At 42.7% G+C, this 15,529-nt stretch overlaps 1 protein-coding gene across 4 annotated transcripts in view; it reads left to right on the forward strand.

Annotated features, from left to right (window-relative positions):
• PDE4D (phosphodiesterase 4D) overlaps positions 1–15,529 on the forward strand; it is a 691,343-nt gene that overhangs the window by 511,630 nt on the left and 164,184 nt on the right. The gene's annotated exons all lie outside the window — the stretch shown is intronic.

The following is a 15,529-nucleotide window of genomic DNA, read 5'->3' on the forward strand; positions in this document are numbered from 1 at the left end:
ACAGATATTTTCTATGCACTTTGTCATGTATATATTGCCTGCAACAAAGTAGATGAATGAAATGTGACCTTTGTCTTCCAGTAGCATGCAATCTAGGAAAAAAGGAATAATGGGTGATTCAGCAATGGCAAAGTACCATAAATATAAACCTCTTAAAATATAGGTGTGGAAGGGGGTAGCAAACACCTTGGGAAGACTCTGCACTTTGAGAAGTATGTTCTCTTTGTGGTAAGGGGAAGATTACCTTACACCACAAGACCACCGAGAGAGAAATATGGAGACATGCAATGCCAGATAGGAAGTTGGGGACTCTAAAGGACACACATAGTTGAAAGTTCATGGGGGCAGCATGAGGCTGCTCAGAGAAGTAAGGGCAGTAGCATCCAAGGCCTGTGTCACAGTGGACTTCCTCTATGGGCACTAGAGAATCATCAGTTACTAGAAAGCCAGGTAAGAAACCTGCAGCCAAGAGAACCAGTGTAGGCCTCAATTATGGCAAAGATTCTGTGGTTCTGAACTGGAGTGGTGATAAGGGGTAGTGGGGAAGTGAGATAAGGGACTCATTACTTTTCAGAGACAGCACTGAGAAGTCTTGAGGGTGCGTTAACTCTATTGGGAAATGAGGAAGAATCATGTCTGCACAGATGATCCTCACAGCATTGTGAATATGCATGAAAAGTGAAAAGAATCCACATGCTAAATCATGTGGGAATTCTGAGCTCTATAAAGAACTATAGTGAAAGGTTTAAAAATCATTTGTTTGTGAAGCTGTGTTAATTGCATAGGAAATATTTCTACTTTGAGGGATTTTGGATGATTGCTATATGCAAAATACGCATGCATGCACATTGCTCGTGAATATTAACCTTTTCAGATGATAACACGTAACCAGGCAAGGCAAATAGCCTGGTGTTACTTAGATTCTTTTGACAGACCTCTAGGCATTTATCAATACTTCTGTGTAGTTTCTGAGAACATTCTTGTCTATCTGGAAAACTGTATATAAGGACATCTACAGTCCTGTCTAACCAACACTACAGCCTGGGAAAAAACCAAGATGCTGTATGTGAAGTGCTGAGCAGTTAATGCAAGAAATACAAGGTGATATTATTATCTGCCACTTCCATCACCAGGATCGTCATTGTCTGCGTCGTCACCTTTGTTATCTCTCAAAATGTTTACAAGATTTTGATTTGACCGCTGCTCTTCTCGCAGAAGGAAACCAAGTATCAAGTCCATGTCTGTGTCTGGGGGCTGGAGAGGGTCGTATTCGGTCACTGTATTCTTTGTGTCTTCTCAGACACAGAACCAAATCTCCTTTTTTCATATTTTTAAATGAAGAAAAACAAATGCTGCATTCCCAAGCCTCTCCCTTTGTCTACAAAATGCTTCCCACCATTTAAACCTTAGAAGAAATACTACTAACATTTGATTCCTACTCAGTAATATAATCTTTAACTTTGCAATATTCCAGCGGTAGACACAGTTTACTATTTTTTAATAATTAGGAACTAGACTAGCAAGTAAAGCGATGGTAAGATTTGTTTTATGAATTTGAAAGAGTTATAGAAGAGGATGAAATAGAGACAGGAGTCTTCCATCCACTGCTTCACTCCCCGGATGGCCTCAATGGCCAGGGCTGGGCCAGGCTGAAGCCAGGAACCAGAAGCTTCATCTGGGTCTCCCTTATGGGTGGCGGGGGCCCAAACACTTGTACTGTCTTCTGTTGCTTTTCCCATTCCATTACCAGAGAGCTGTATCAGAAGTGGAGCAGCTGGGCGTGAACTGGCATGCATATTGGAATGCTGGCATAGCAGATAGCTACTTTTCATGCTATGCCACAACACTTGTCTCAATTTAAATAATATACATATAGTTTTATACATCTACATGGATAGATATAGTGTGTGTAGTTAGCAAATGAGAATTATAGATCAATGTGAATCAGAAACAGAACAGTAAATCCTCTCTGCCCTAAAAGTGTTATCATCATGTATTTGAAATGCACAAAGACAGAAAGAGAAAGAGAAAAACTTGCAGATGGAGAGAGAGAGACCTCCCATGTGCTGCCTCACACCCTGGTGCCCTCACAGCCAGGGTGGGGCCAAGCCAACCCAGAAGCCTGGAGCTCCTTTGTTTCCCATGGGGCAGCAGAGACTCCAGGGAACATCATGGTAGGAAACGGTGGAGTGGCGCTGGGACCTGAACCCTGGCACTCTGACACGAGATGCAGGGATCCGAAGCAGCATCTTCGCTGCTGTGCCAAGCACCTGTCCCCAAATCTACTAACCTGCGCACTTCAACAGGCACAAGCAGCTGTGCCTGTAGCTCCCCAAAATTGCTTCCTATGGGTTTGTCTGTTCCTTTTTCTCCCCCTTCTCTCCCAGTCCGCTTCCCTTTCTCCTCCTTGGAAACTCTGGGTCAGTCATTTGAACTGTTTGAAATGTAGGATCCTGCGAGCACTCCTCTGTTTCCACAGTTCTCTTCCTATCCCCTCAGGGGTACCTGTCCTCAAAAAGGGCCAGAACATCCCTGGAAAAGGCCCCAGTGTTTGAAGTGAGGCCCACGGAAGGCATCCTGAGGTGTGGGTAAAGTAGGGTTTGGGCAGTGGCCCTCATCTTGCCTCCTGGACGATTGACTGAAGCCTCTGAATGACGTGGCTCGGCCCTGTGGGGAGCCTCGCCTTCTGTTCGTGTGCAGGATTTGTGATTGGATGTTCGTTGCATCATCACCTTCTTGGGAATCCTTTCTCAGCATGCAGTTCTCTTGCTCTCTGTCCTTCAGATAGATGGTTTTGCCGCCTAAAATACCCAGCCCTCTGTAGTGATGGGACTCCCTTCTCTCTTCTGTAGTGCTTTGCGAATACTTTTGGCCATGGACTAGTACTTCTGATTTGCTGTATTCTGTGCACCTGGAAGTACCGGTGGGCATTGAGAACATGTTCCTGTGGCCATGTGTCAGATGATTGCCTGTTGTGCACTGAAATGTCTGTGTGGAGAACTTCATATCTATTTCTCTGAGTTTGCTCCTTGATTCATACAGTCCCTTATCTGTGACCGGCTGTGCTTAAGCTCCGAGGACCCAGTGCACAGACAGAACCCCATGGAGCTTCAGAAACATGAGCTGGGAGCAGCGGTGGACTGAAAAGGATGTGCTGTGAAGTGGCAAAGAATATTAAGTGAATGAAAAGGAGGATTGATAATGGAAAGGAGAAATTAAGAAAGGAAGGGAGGAAGAAATGGGATGGGGTAAGGCCTTCATCCTAGAGAACCAAGAAGCAGGAGAAAGGAGAAGACTGGGAATGGAAAAAGAGATATGTTTCCTAAATAGTCAAGTAGGGAAGGACAAGACTGGCCATGGACCTGAGCTCACAGACTTGAGGGACAGCTCGGGGTCCCTAAGTTCTGATGTTTTGATTTGCAGAATTGGCTATATTGTGACTACGGTGGTGTCTATAGAAATAGACCTACATTCTTTTTCCTTGCAGGCTTTTACTTTGAATAAGGTCTAAGATGTGGTGGGTTTTGTGTGTTTGGGTGTGCACATCAGAGCCTGTGTAGCAGAGGAAGCACAGGACTGAGGCCAGAAGATCAGGGTTTTGTGGCTGCCTGACCTGCTTTCCTGCTCTGTGTGTGTGACCTTAAACGAGTGACTCAAGTGGCCAACATGTCTTCTGCGGTGAATTGTAAGAATGCCGCCCAAATTTTGAAGGATTACATGAGATCATGCAGATGAAAACTTAGGCCCAGTGTCTTGTGCATGGTCAACACTGGGTCTTATTAAAAGGTGTGTGGAAAGCACCTTATAGAACAAGCATAAGCTTGTTCCTGGACATTAGTCTTTTGTGCAGTAATTGTTGAGCCTGTAAATTCTCATCTTGGGGTAGTATTCATTTTTCTCTGAGACCTGCTGCCATGATACAAAATGTTGTACAAATGGCGTTAGCAATATTCTGTGAGCCCTAGAAGAAAAATCCTGTCATAGTTCACCATAACATTATATCCAGAAGAATCTCTGGCCATCCACCAAACAGGATGCCAAATTAGCATAGATGAGACTTACTCCAGCATTGAAGCCACTCTCAAGGTAAGATCTAAGTAAAACTTTTTTTTAGTATGTTTCACTACTTCTGTTCCTCTATTGAAAAGTCAGACCAGGGAGGTAGATGAAGTTAGTCTGTCTCAGCCATCCGATAGTTCATTCCCCAAGTGACTGTAATAGCCAGAGCTGAGCCAGGCTGAAGCCAAGAGCCATATATTCCATCCAGGTCTCACATATGGTGGGGCCCAAGCATGGAAGCCTTCAACTGCTGTTTCCCAGAATGCTTTAGCAGGGAGCTGAAACCTGACACAATGTAGCCCAAAGTTGGCTTGGCACTCCCATGTGGAATATGGTGTCCCAAGCAGTGGCTTAACTCACTGACGTCACGTTGCCTACTCCAAGGAAGAAGATGCTTATAAAGTGTTTGAAAATAAGGATTTTCGAAACATGTATGAAAAAAATAGAATTAAAAGAGAAATTTGTTCTGAGGCCAGTTTTATGGCAGAGCCAGTAAAGCTACAACCTTGCAACACCAGAGTGCTGATGGGCACCAGTGACTGTGCAGAATGCTCCACCTCTGATCAACTCCCTGCCAAGGGCCTGGGAAAGCAGCAGCAGATGATGATCCAGCACCCACGTGGGAGACCTTGGCTTCTGGCTTCAGACTGACCTAACCCCAGCAATTGCAACCATTTCAGGAGTGAACCTTTACCCTCCAACTGCACCTCACACAGCTGGTGTCCACAAAACCTCATAGCAAGATTCTGTGCACTGGAAACTGCTGCAGGTGCTTAAAATCAAGAAGGCTGATGTATCTGAACCTGTTGGCCCAGAGAGGAGCCAGGTGCCCTCAGCTTTTCCCTAGACAGAGCAGTAGGAGAAACTGGCCTGACATTCTGTCACATCGTGGTTTCCCAGAGAGTCTATAAAATGACTGCTGGCCACTTGCAAGGTTTCAGCAACTGATGCTTTGAGGACTCTATTCTTCCTTGGGCTGGTTTGGAATCCTCCACTTGAAGAATGGTTTATCAGGAGCAACACGGTGGCAGTTAAAGCTAACCCACCAACTGCAGCAATAGCCTGCCATACAGGTACCAGTTCATGTCCTGTATGTTCCATTTCCAATCTGGCTCCCCACTGAGGCCTGGGAAAGCAGCAGATGGTGGCCCAGGCTCTTGGATCCCTGCATCCATGTGGGAGACCAGGAGGATGTTCCTGGCTCCTGACTTCAGCCTGGCCCAACCCTGGATGTTGTGGCCATTTGTGTAGTGAACCAGCAGATGGAAGGTCTCTGTCTCTCCTCCTCTCTCTGTAACTTTGCCTTTCAAATAAATAAATCTTTTTTAAAAGGTTTCTCTCATAGGGAGCTTATGAAAATTATTTGAGATGATATTTATGAAAAATTAAGCAGAATCATGGGAAATAGTGAACACTTAATAATTCTTGGCTATACTGTTAAAATTTGCCAGGGAGTGAGCACTTGGCTTAATGGTTTGGATGCCAGCATCCCATATTGAAGCGCCATATTCAAGTTCCACTTCCTATCCTGGTTCCAACTTCCTGCTAATGTGTAGCCAGAGCGATAGCTGATGATGACTCAAGTTCTCAGGCTCCTGTTACCCATGTTGGAGACTCAACTTGAATTTCTTGCTCCTGGCTTCAATCTGGACCAGCCCAAGCTGTGGTAGAATTTGGGGAGAAAAACCAGCAGATAGGAGATTACTATCTCCCTACCTGTCAAATATACTAAGTAAATAATTTTTTTAAATGAACCAGTCTCTGATCTCTCATCTCAAATCTGACACTATCTAGACTGTGCATACCCTAAGCACTGCCACCCACTTCATCTGGAATCCATCCATCATGCCTTCCTCAACAATTTCAGTCAACACTCTCCAGTTTGTCCACAGACCACACTAACCTGTCCACTGACCTCACTGTGCCATCTCGCCAACACCTAATTTTTGACTCAAAACTGAGAATAAGACCATCCTCAGCTTCATTTTTTTTAAAAAAAAATACATGTATCTTTCCAGGAGAATAGATGGGGAGTGTAAAAGGCTGGGCTTTGGGTGCATTAAATCAACACTGAGAATATTAGCTATGCCGCTTGTTAACCATCTGACTTTGGGAAACTTGTGAGCCTTGGCTTTTCTCTATAAAATGCAGTAACAACACACTTATCTCAGAGGGTTAATAAGAATTAAATTTGTGGATAAACACCAAGCCTAATATCTAGTTCAAGAGAATAAGTAAAAAGGAAACCCTGACTTATAAATTAATGTGCTTTTCTTGACCATATTATGACACGTTCATCAGCAGTTTCAAAGTTGCCATATTTTGGATCTTAATTTGGACACTGAATAGCCCCTCATGGACCACATATTTTAGCCCAGGTCTCCAAGGTGGAGTTACTGGGATTGTGGGACATTTTGCAGGAGGTAGCACCTGCCAAATAATCCATAGGTCATACAGAGTGTGCCCCTGGAAGGTGATTCTCAGGAGAGGGATGCTATTGGGCCCTCAGGTTGGGTCCAGTTACCAGATGTTCCTTCTGCCCTACTGCATCTGACCATCTGCCACCAATAACTGCATCGTGCAATCTGGATGTTCAGCATCCACAACTGTGAGCTCAACACACTTCCCTTTACTGCATAAGTAGCTTGTCTCAGGTATTGCATTCTAACAACAAAGACAGTACAGTCAACAAGTGAATCATCTTTAACATTGGAACCTCATTCATAAGCAAGAGTGAACAACTAGGTTTCTCTTAAATTTGTTTTCCTCAACTAACTAGTCTTTTATTGCCTGGGTTCTTAAGAAACTAGCTGTGGCTGCAACAATGTCTGCCTATTCCTATTCTTTTCTCCATGTTTAAATTCCTAATTGTGCACACAATCTTAGTCACTATATTTTCATGTGCAAGCAATTAAGACTCATTTAACAGCCCTCCCTCTGGAAGGTTTTGTTCTCCAACTGCCACAAATCAGATTCCTTAGGAACATGTTTGATTTTGAAACAATGTGAACGTACAGTTCATTTTGTTCAAATTTCATTGATGTGCCATTTTTAAAAAATGATGTAAATGGACAGCCACAGAAAGCTCAGCAGCTGGTCAAAACAAGACATCAAAGAAACCATTGAAATGGGCAGACGAAATTTTAAAAACAAGTATGCTGGGACAAAGCAACATACAAACCTATAGCCTCATCAACAGTCTTTGGACACACTTCACTCATAATAATTAGTTACTGTACAACAGATTCAAAATGCAGAACAATTGGGAATGCCCTCAAGTTTTCACTTTGACTCTTAGCTGGCGTACATTCGTAGCAATGTATACAAGGAAACAAATAGAAGGAGAACAGGAGCAAGGATTGACGTTTCCTTGAGAAATGTAATACAGGTGAAAGGTCAGAACACAATCCCAGAAGAGTCCAACAGATTGATATGATTCATTTTTTACCTTAAAATGAAATAGTAAGAGTTTTGTCTCACTAAAGCCAAAATCCAATCATATGCATTTATTCAATGGTCCTTGTTACTTTAGAACATGATGAAGGTGAAATTCATGGGAGAAATATTGTTAAATTCCAAACACACGTATCTCTGTAACTCTATTATTCAGCATAAATTTTAAAAGGATATGGATTAGTTTTTCTCAAATATTTTGAAGATTTAATATCACAATTTAGAGATGTGTCCTGCAGAAACTGTAACATTTTCTCTGCTTATGTTTTTCCCCATTTGAGAACTTGAAACCGATCACCAACCTGTTTAATGCAGTAAATCTCCATTGACAGATCAGTTAGATATTTTGTCCACCAACTTCAGAAGGCCTCAGTAGACAGAATTGTTTTGACATCATTGGATGAGAAGTTCTATAAAAGTTCAAAGTATTGTTGTTATTTTGTGGCAACACACCTGCACTTATAAAATGCATTTGTGCAGAGTGTGCATCCATTTGCTTTTAAATCAGACCTCCAAAGAAGGGCAGACTTGTAAGTGCGACAGAACCTCTTAGGTGCTTTCCAACAAAGGAAGAAAGCTCACAGAACCACTCCCACCCACCATCTTTCTGTCTTTGTATGTGAACATCAAATGTCACTTCTTAAAAGAGAGCAGAGATGTTTGTACTTCTTTGCTAGAAATCCAAAACAAGATACAAAAGGTCTTTTGGAAAAGATGACACCTGCTGGCTCAAAAATAGTTGCAAAAGTGAATGGAGAAGGAAAATGGGAAGGGCGTGATCTGTATTTTTCACTGACACTGAATATTTATTTAAAAGCAGCTATTTTTTAAGAACAACTGGTCTTAAAAGTCACAGACAGGTGATGTCTGCCATTAAGAGTTCCTCATAGGGTATAAATAAGAGCCAAATGGATGGCCAATTAAACACACTTGGAATAGTGGCTCACAAAAGGGTTTCTTCATTAGAACAACTGGGGATCTTTTAAAAATTCAAGAGCACAGAGGAAATAAAATATCAGAGGTTCACAGGGAAGTAGCAATGTCTATGTACAAAGTGTGATAAAGACCCTACGTTGGTAAAATAGGTATATCAGAATATAAAGGAGGAAACCAGTGTAGAAGATAAAGAGAGCTATGTATTAAGTAATGCATGAAGAGAACTAGGTAGGGTTAAGTAACTGCGAGTTGAATGATTTTACTGAGTGGATAAAGGATAGGTCTAACAATGGATGAAACCCTGTAATTCCTTGGTAGCCTATGAATATGTTGGATACAAGCAGGTTAAGTCCTGAATTCCTATGCAGAATTTAAGATATATTCAACTCAGTACATAGATTACACGCATTTTCCTTGGGAGAAAACGCCCCATGGATCAAGAATTCTAGAAAACCAAAGCTCATAATTTTAACTGCTTAGAATGGAAACCTTTGTATAATATTATGCTCATTCTTTATCTCTTAAAGGAATGCATTGAATGTAATGACTCTGATGGCATTGGCCATTATTGTAGTATCTGTGTGTGCGTGGCCCTGATTCACAGCTGTGCCTAAGCTAGTCATCATGAAAAAGTTCTGCAACTACAGCAAAGAGTGCTAGATCTTGCTACCCTTTATTATCTGCTCCTCTCACGGTTTCTGTCCTAGTTTGTCCTGTAAGACTGTAAAAAATACACCACTTGGGCCCGGCGGCGTGGCCTAGCGGCTAAAGTCCTCGCCTTGGAAGCCCCGGGATCCCATATGGGCGCCGGTTCTAATCCCGGCAGCTCCACTTCCCATCCAGCTCCCTGCTTGTGGCCTGGGAAAGCAGTTGAGGACAGCCCAATGCATTGGGACACTGCACCCGCGTGGGAGACCTGGAAGAGGTTCCAGGTTCCCAGCATCGGATCGGCGCGCATTGGCCCGTTGCGGCTCACTTGGGGAGTGAATCATCGGACGGAAGATCTTCCTCTCTGTCTCTCCTCCTCTCTGTATATCTGTCTGTAATAAAATGAATAAATCTTAAAAAAAAAAAAATACACCACTAACTGAGTATTTTATAAAGAATATACTTACATAGCCTCACAGTTCTAGAGCCTAGAAAGTTCTAGATCGAGGGGTCATCACCTGGTGACATCTTTCTTCCTGAGCCCTCACGTGGCTAAAAGCAGAAGGCAGGAAACAGGAACTCCTTTGCGAGGGCCCGATTTTTAAAGCATCTAGTCCCATTTCCAAGGGGGAGCCCTGGGCTCCACCTCCTAATACCATCATATTGACAGCCACTAAAATTGGAGGGGACAGACATGATCCACACAGCACTGTTCAGCAGTCAGGTCTTGGTATTACTAGACTTCACTCTGATGACATCTATTTTAATCTGTGCTGCTTTCTTCTTCACAAATCATATCACCAAGATATTTCAATGAGCATAAAACAAAAGTGGGATTTGGAGGCAATCTAGCTCTGTAATAAAGTTTTAGAATATTGCAAGTGAGTAGGTTTTAAAATGCAGTTCCCTGACTTTTCTGAGTTCTCTTCACCTGCTTACTGGTTTTGGTTAGTACAAATTTCTGGATAACAATGCTCTGTACAAATAAGTTGCTATTGATGTGTGCTTGCGGTGGGGGAATCTCGACTGAACTTGAAGTGTGGTTGTGCGGCAGGGTGGAGGGATCCGCCGTGGTGGGGGGGTTTGGGGAGGGGTGGGGAGAATCCAGGTACCTGTGAAACTGTGTCACATAATGCAATGTAATTAATGAATTGAAAATAATAGATAAGGGAAAAAAAGAAAAAAATAAGTTGCTATTGTACTTCTAGAGCTGATAAAATTAACATCAATTTCTTTATCAATTGACAAAAACATTTATTTTTTTTCCCCAAGTTTCAGGGAAACAAAAATGAATCAGATTTACTCCCACACATGGGTGCTTGTTATGATAAAACTGTACGTAAGGAAAGGATTGTGCTACGGAGAGCTAAGTGTCATAAGCCTTCCAAGAAAGCAGATCTCAAATTCGTACAATAAGAAGTAAAGGCTTCCAGCAAATGTGATATTCCTTTTGGGCCTTGAGCATAGTTCAGATACTTTGGAGTAAGTTAAATGTGCCACCTAGCCAGCATTTCCACAATGGGAGTGTTATTGGATGACCGCTACCTGGCTTCAGAACTTTATGACTGGTTTTCTGCTTGTCCCACTCCAGCAAAGCAACTCTTTTCATCCAGAACCATCTGCTTTCACAGAAAAGAGAAGACCACTGTGATTTAGTAACATTCCTTCAGTTTCTATCTGCCATTGAGTTTCTGAAAGTCATAGCAAGAGTAATGACCTCATGGGTTAGAGGACACTACCTCCCTGAATAGTTCAAGGTCATAAAACCCATTTTTTCTTCAATAAAATGGGATCAAATGCTATCTAGGACACTAGCTCTGTCATACTTTATTCTTAAAATGTTTGCTTCTGATTAATTACCTTTATTTTTATTTACTCATAATTGTCTACATAATTTTAAAATATTTTTGCACCAAAATTAACTTAGCTTTTGATCCCATTCTTTTTTTCATGAATAGTCTGACATATCCTCACATTTGCCTGAGAAGTGAATGAAAGATTTGGTAGGTCAGCGTATGAATTCTACTTTTCCCAGTGTAAATCTTTAGCAAATATCCTTGACACAACTTGCTATTTTGAGTTTTCTACAAAGAGTTAAAAGAAAATTCTGGCTCCCCTAACTAGTCATTCTCTGCAATTGGCGGAAGTCTTTTTGTGGACTTGATGGTTGCCCAGAGCAACAAAATATTAGGGACAAAAACATGTTCAGGGACTCAATTGTATAAGTGACTCAGAGCCGAAAGACCTTTCCCAGTTTGACTGGAGCCCGCACTTAGAGTCAGTGTTTGTCTATGCCTGTCTGCGCTACTCTGTCACGTGGAGTGAGCTGTGAGTTTGCACGGTGAAGTTCAGAACCCTACCTTGAAACCTACAAAGAAGAAGTAGTGGTTTGAACGTAAATCTCCATCCCACATTTCTCACACATGAAGGGGTCTCTGAGAATAATAAATACAAACAAGACGAGATGACTTTGGTGAGCGCAAACCAAGAATGTTAGGAGAACCCAATAAAAGTTCAATTGGAGAGCTGCTATTCTGCGCCAATTCGCTCCTCTGAGTTTGGGGCACTCCGTGGAGAGACAGTTCACTAAATTCAATAACCTTTTCATTCTCTTCTTTTGGAACCAGATGACTCCAACTACACTCTTTTAGTGAAATGGGAATTTCTCTTAAAAAAAAAGAAATTCTTCTGTCCCTAAGCATCTTAATTCCTGAGGTCATCTCCTTCTGTTCCATGGTCTGGCTCCATGAAACCCATTACACCAGCAAGTTAAAGGAGCTGTTAGCATCTGGGAATCATGTCCGTTGCTTCTATTTGGTGTTGCCTGGGGCAAAATTTGGAGGGCAAAGTCTTAGGCAATGCTTATTACTTGAAGTCATCGCTCTGTGGCTGTTTTATTAGGTTCCATCTTGATTATGTATTTAGTTGGTAGTGTTTTTACACCTAGTACATGTTCTTCGCGCTTGCACATGAGCAATGTCATGACAATGAATGATGCTAGAATATTACTTTATGTTCTTTATAAATACTTACTGAGTGTTGTGATGGTCACTCCCTGGTCATCTTTGTTTGGACATTGTGATTTGAAATGCATCTTTTTCAGTGGGGGGACACAGCCCTAAGCTCTGCGTAACCATGACAGCTGTTTGGAAGCATGGTTTCAGGTCACTTGTTTGCAAATGTCTTTTTCCGTACAGTTGAACCCTATACATTACTTCACGTGAGAAACACATGTGACCCGGACAGATGATTTGGCTGACCTTGAAAACTACAGCTGTTTAAGTCACTTTGAAAGCACACACACTACAAGTGATTTATTAGGCTCATATTTTAAACCTTTTTTTTTTTTTTTTTGGTCTGGCTGATGCAGTTTTGAGCATTCAAGAAGAAAGCAAAATCGTAAGACAGTTTATCACCTAGGTGTTAATGGGGCCTCAATTTTCATACATTTCTTTACAAAAAGACAAGAAAAAACTTTACTTGATATTACAGAAAAACAACAGATAATATGGATGATTTTTTTTTGAAGAGAGACTTACTGATTTCTTTTCTTATTTCAAAGAGAGATTGACAGGGCCCAGCGGTATGGCCTAGCAGCTAAAGTCCTCGCCTTGAATGTGCCGGGATCCCATATGGGTGCTGATTCTAATCCTGGCAGCCCCACTTCCCATCCAGCTCCCTGCATGCGACCTGGGAAAGCAGTCCAGGATGGCCCAAGGCCTTGGGATCCTGCACCCACATGGGAGACCCGGAAAGAAGCTCCAGGTTCCCAGCTTCGGATCGGTACAACACCAACCGTTGTGCTCACTTGGGGAGTGAATAATCGGACGGAAGATATTTCTCTCTGTCTCTCCTCCTCTCTGTCCATCTGACTTTGTAATAAAAAATAAATAAATCTTTAAAAAAAGAGAGAGAGAGAGAGAGAGAGAGATTGACAGAGGCAGGGGTGCAGAGAGAGACAGAGAGATCTAGCCACTGGTTCTTCCCCTATGTGGCTTGGTCTAGGCCAGGTCAAAACCAAGAGCCTCATACTCCTACGTGTGTCTCACATGTGTGGCTGGGGCTCCAGCACTTCTGCTGCTTCCTTCTCAGGCATGTCAGCAGTGTGCTGTATCAGAAGTGGAGCGGCAGGGCTCAGTTCAGCACTTATGGGATGCCCACGTCACAAGCAGCGGTTTACCTTGCTGCACCATAATACAAGTCCCAACACAATTATCTGAACACACACAGACACACAGCCATTTGGCCATGAAAATATATTTCTTACTGTAACTCAAAGAATGTGAGAGCCACATGTGTGAATGTTTTGTTCCCCCTAGTTAGCTTTGCCTTCCATAGGGCAACTAATTCATCTATTTGGAAAATCAATCTAAAAATGTCACTGTCTTTTTCAGAACGCTTCTTTGCCTCCCCATCAGCTATGAGGGGAAAAACAATTAGTCTCTTTGGTGTAATCCTCAAAGCTCCTGCCCCGCCAGGCACCTCCTTTCTGCTCCCTTTTTATTAGCAAGCTCCCTCCACCCACACCCCCATATTTCACAACTCATCATTGCTTTTTCTCTTCCCCCTTTCTAGAACTCACTTGGCTTTCACATTGCCTGAGTGGCTTCATCTCATTTTTGCGAAGAGGGTATTCTTAAACTGTAAGCTATGCCCCTGGTTCAGGCTCTTCTGGTAAGGGGGCTCCTGAAGCCCCCAGCCTACCTCTTAGCAGAACACTAATGTTGTTCTAAACGCTGCTCATTCTCAAGAAGCTTGTCCCAATACAGGTCAGTTCTCCTGCTGAGTTTCCCTTGGATGAGAAAGACATTCCAGGACCCCAGTGGGCCTGGCTGGCAGGTGTTCAATTGACCTCAAGGGAAGGTCAGCTGAGTTTCACATAGCTCCTCTCGGAACTTCTGGAAATGCTTCGGATGTCAGAGCAAAGCACAGGGCACTAGAAGTCAATGTGCAAATTTTTTCCCTCCTACATAAGAAGGAAATATGTCTCTCTATCACTTTGATGGAAGGGACAATCCTGAAAGAAATAGGCTATAGTTTTATGCTGCTCCTCATCACCTAATATTTAAGTAAGAACAGAACCTTCATGTCTTAGCTGTACTGCCCATCACGACCCTGCCACGCTGCTCCAAGGTCAGAAGAGTGACTTTATGTTGAAATAGTAGTTGGACCCCTAATGAGTGGACCATAAGATGTCACTGAAGGGGCTCAGCATCCAGCCCCACTGGCTATGTTGAGCTCAGAAATGTGGGATGCTCTTTAGGCAGCCAGGGAGTTGATACCGCCCTTACTGTCCTCACATCCTGCTAGAGCTGTCTTCTTTATCGTCTTCTCCCCTAAATCCCAAGGTTGGAGTCCCTGTCTTCCCTCTCCAGCTCATGCCACTCTCTTACTCACTTTTGTTTTTCCTCTTCTGTACAAGGGAATAAAACCTCACTAATGCCGTCTTTTGTGCCTTGGGCCAATTCTGTTGTGTTGTGTTGTCTTATGGTCTTGGGCTGAGAGCTACCTCAGCACTCAACACCATCCCCTGGACTGTGAAACTAATGAGAAAAGCAAAATGACTTCAAGTAAAAGGAAGTGGTTTGTGTTGTGGAGAGAAACTTGGAAAGAAATGCCACCAAGAACACTAGTGGCTCTGTTCATGCCACTGTCTGCAGCTGGGTTAACACATTGCAAAGTAACCAGTCAATTTAGTTAATTCCATCAGATGGTTAGTAAATTGAGTAAAGAGGAAGGGAAAATAAACAATTGGTCTGGGGGTGACTGGTTAAGCTTTGGAGAGAACCTTAATATCACTCATTTTTAGGGAATAACCTCATCTCTTTTTTTTTTTTTTCTTCTATTTTTTTTTTTATTATTTATTATTTAACTTCAGTAATTACATTGTATTATGTGACACAGTTACATAGATACTTGGGTTCTCCCCACCCCTCCCCAAACCCTCCCACCATGGTGGATTCCTCCACCTTATTGCATAACCACAGCTCAAGTTCAGTTGAGATTTCCCCATTGCAAGCGTATACCAAACATAGAGTCCAGCATCTTATTGTCCCGTCAAGTTCAACGGCTTCTTAGGTATACCCTCTCTGGTCTGATGACAGAGCCAGCAGAGTATAATCCCAGTCAATTGAAAGCTCCAACATACCATCAGCAAAAATTTACATCATTATGGAATAACCTCATCTCTTAAGCCAATGTGTACATCTAGTTTGCAAATTCTATTAGCTACTTTACTGCAAAAATAAAGTTTTGGACCCCAATACAGTGGTTCAATCCCTAAATTCTCACCGTGTATGCACCAAGATCCCGTACGGTCACCAGTTTATGTCCTGGCTGCTGCTCTTCCCATCAAGCTCCCTGCTTGTGGCCTGAGAAAGCAGTCGAGGACGGCCCAAAGTGTTGGGTCCCTGCACATTTGTGGGAGACCTGG

The sequence above is a fragment of the Ochotona princeps genome, chromosome 23, assembly GCF_030435755.1.
Source record: "Ochotona princeps isolate mOchPri1 chromosome 23, mOchPri1.hap1, whole genome shotgun sequence".
Taxonomy (NCBI): Eukaryota; Metazoa; Chordata; class Mammalia; order Lagomorpha; family Ochotonidae; genus Ochotona; species Ochotona princeps.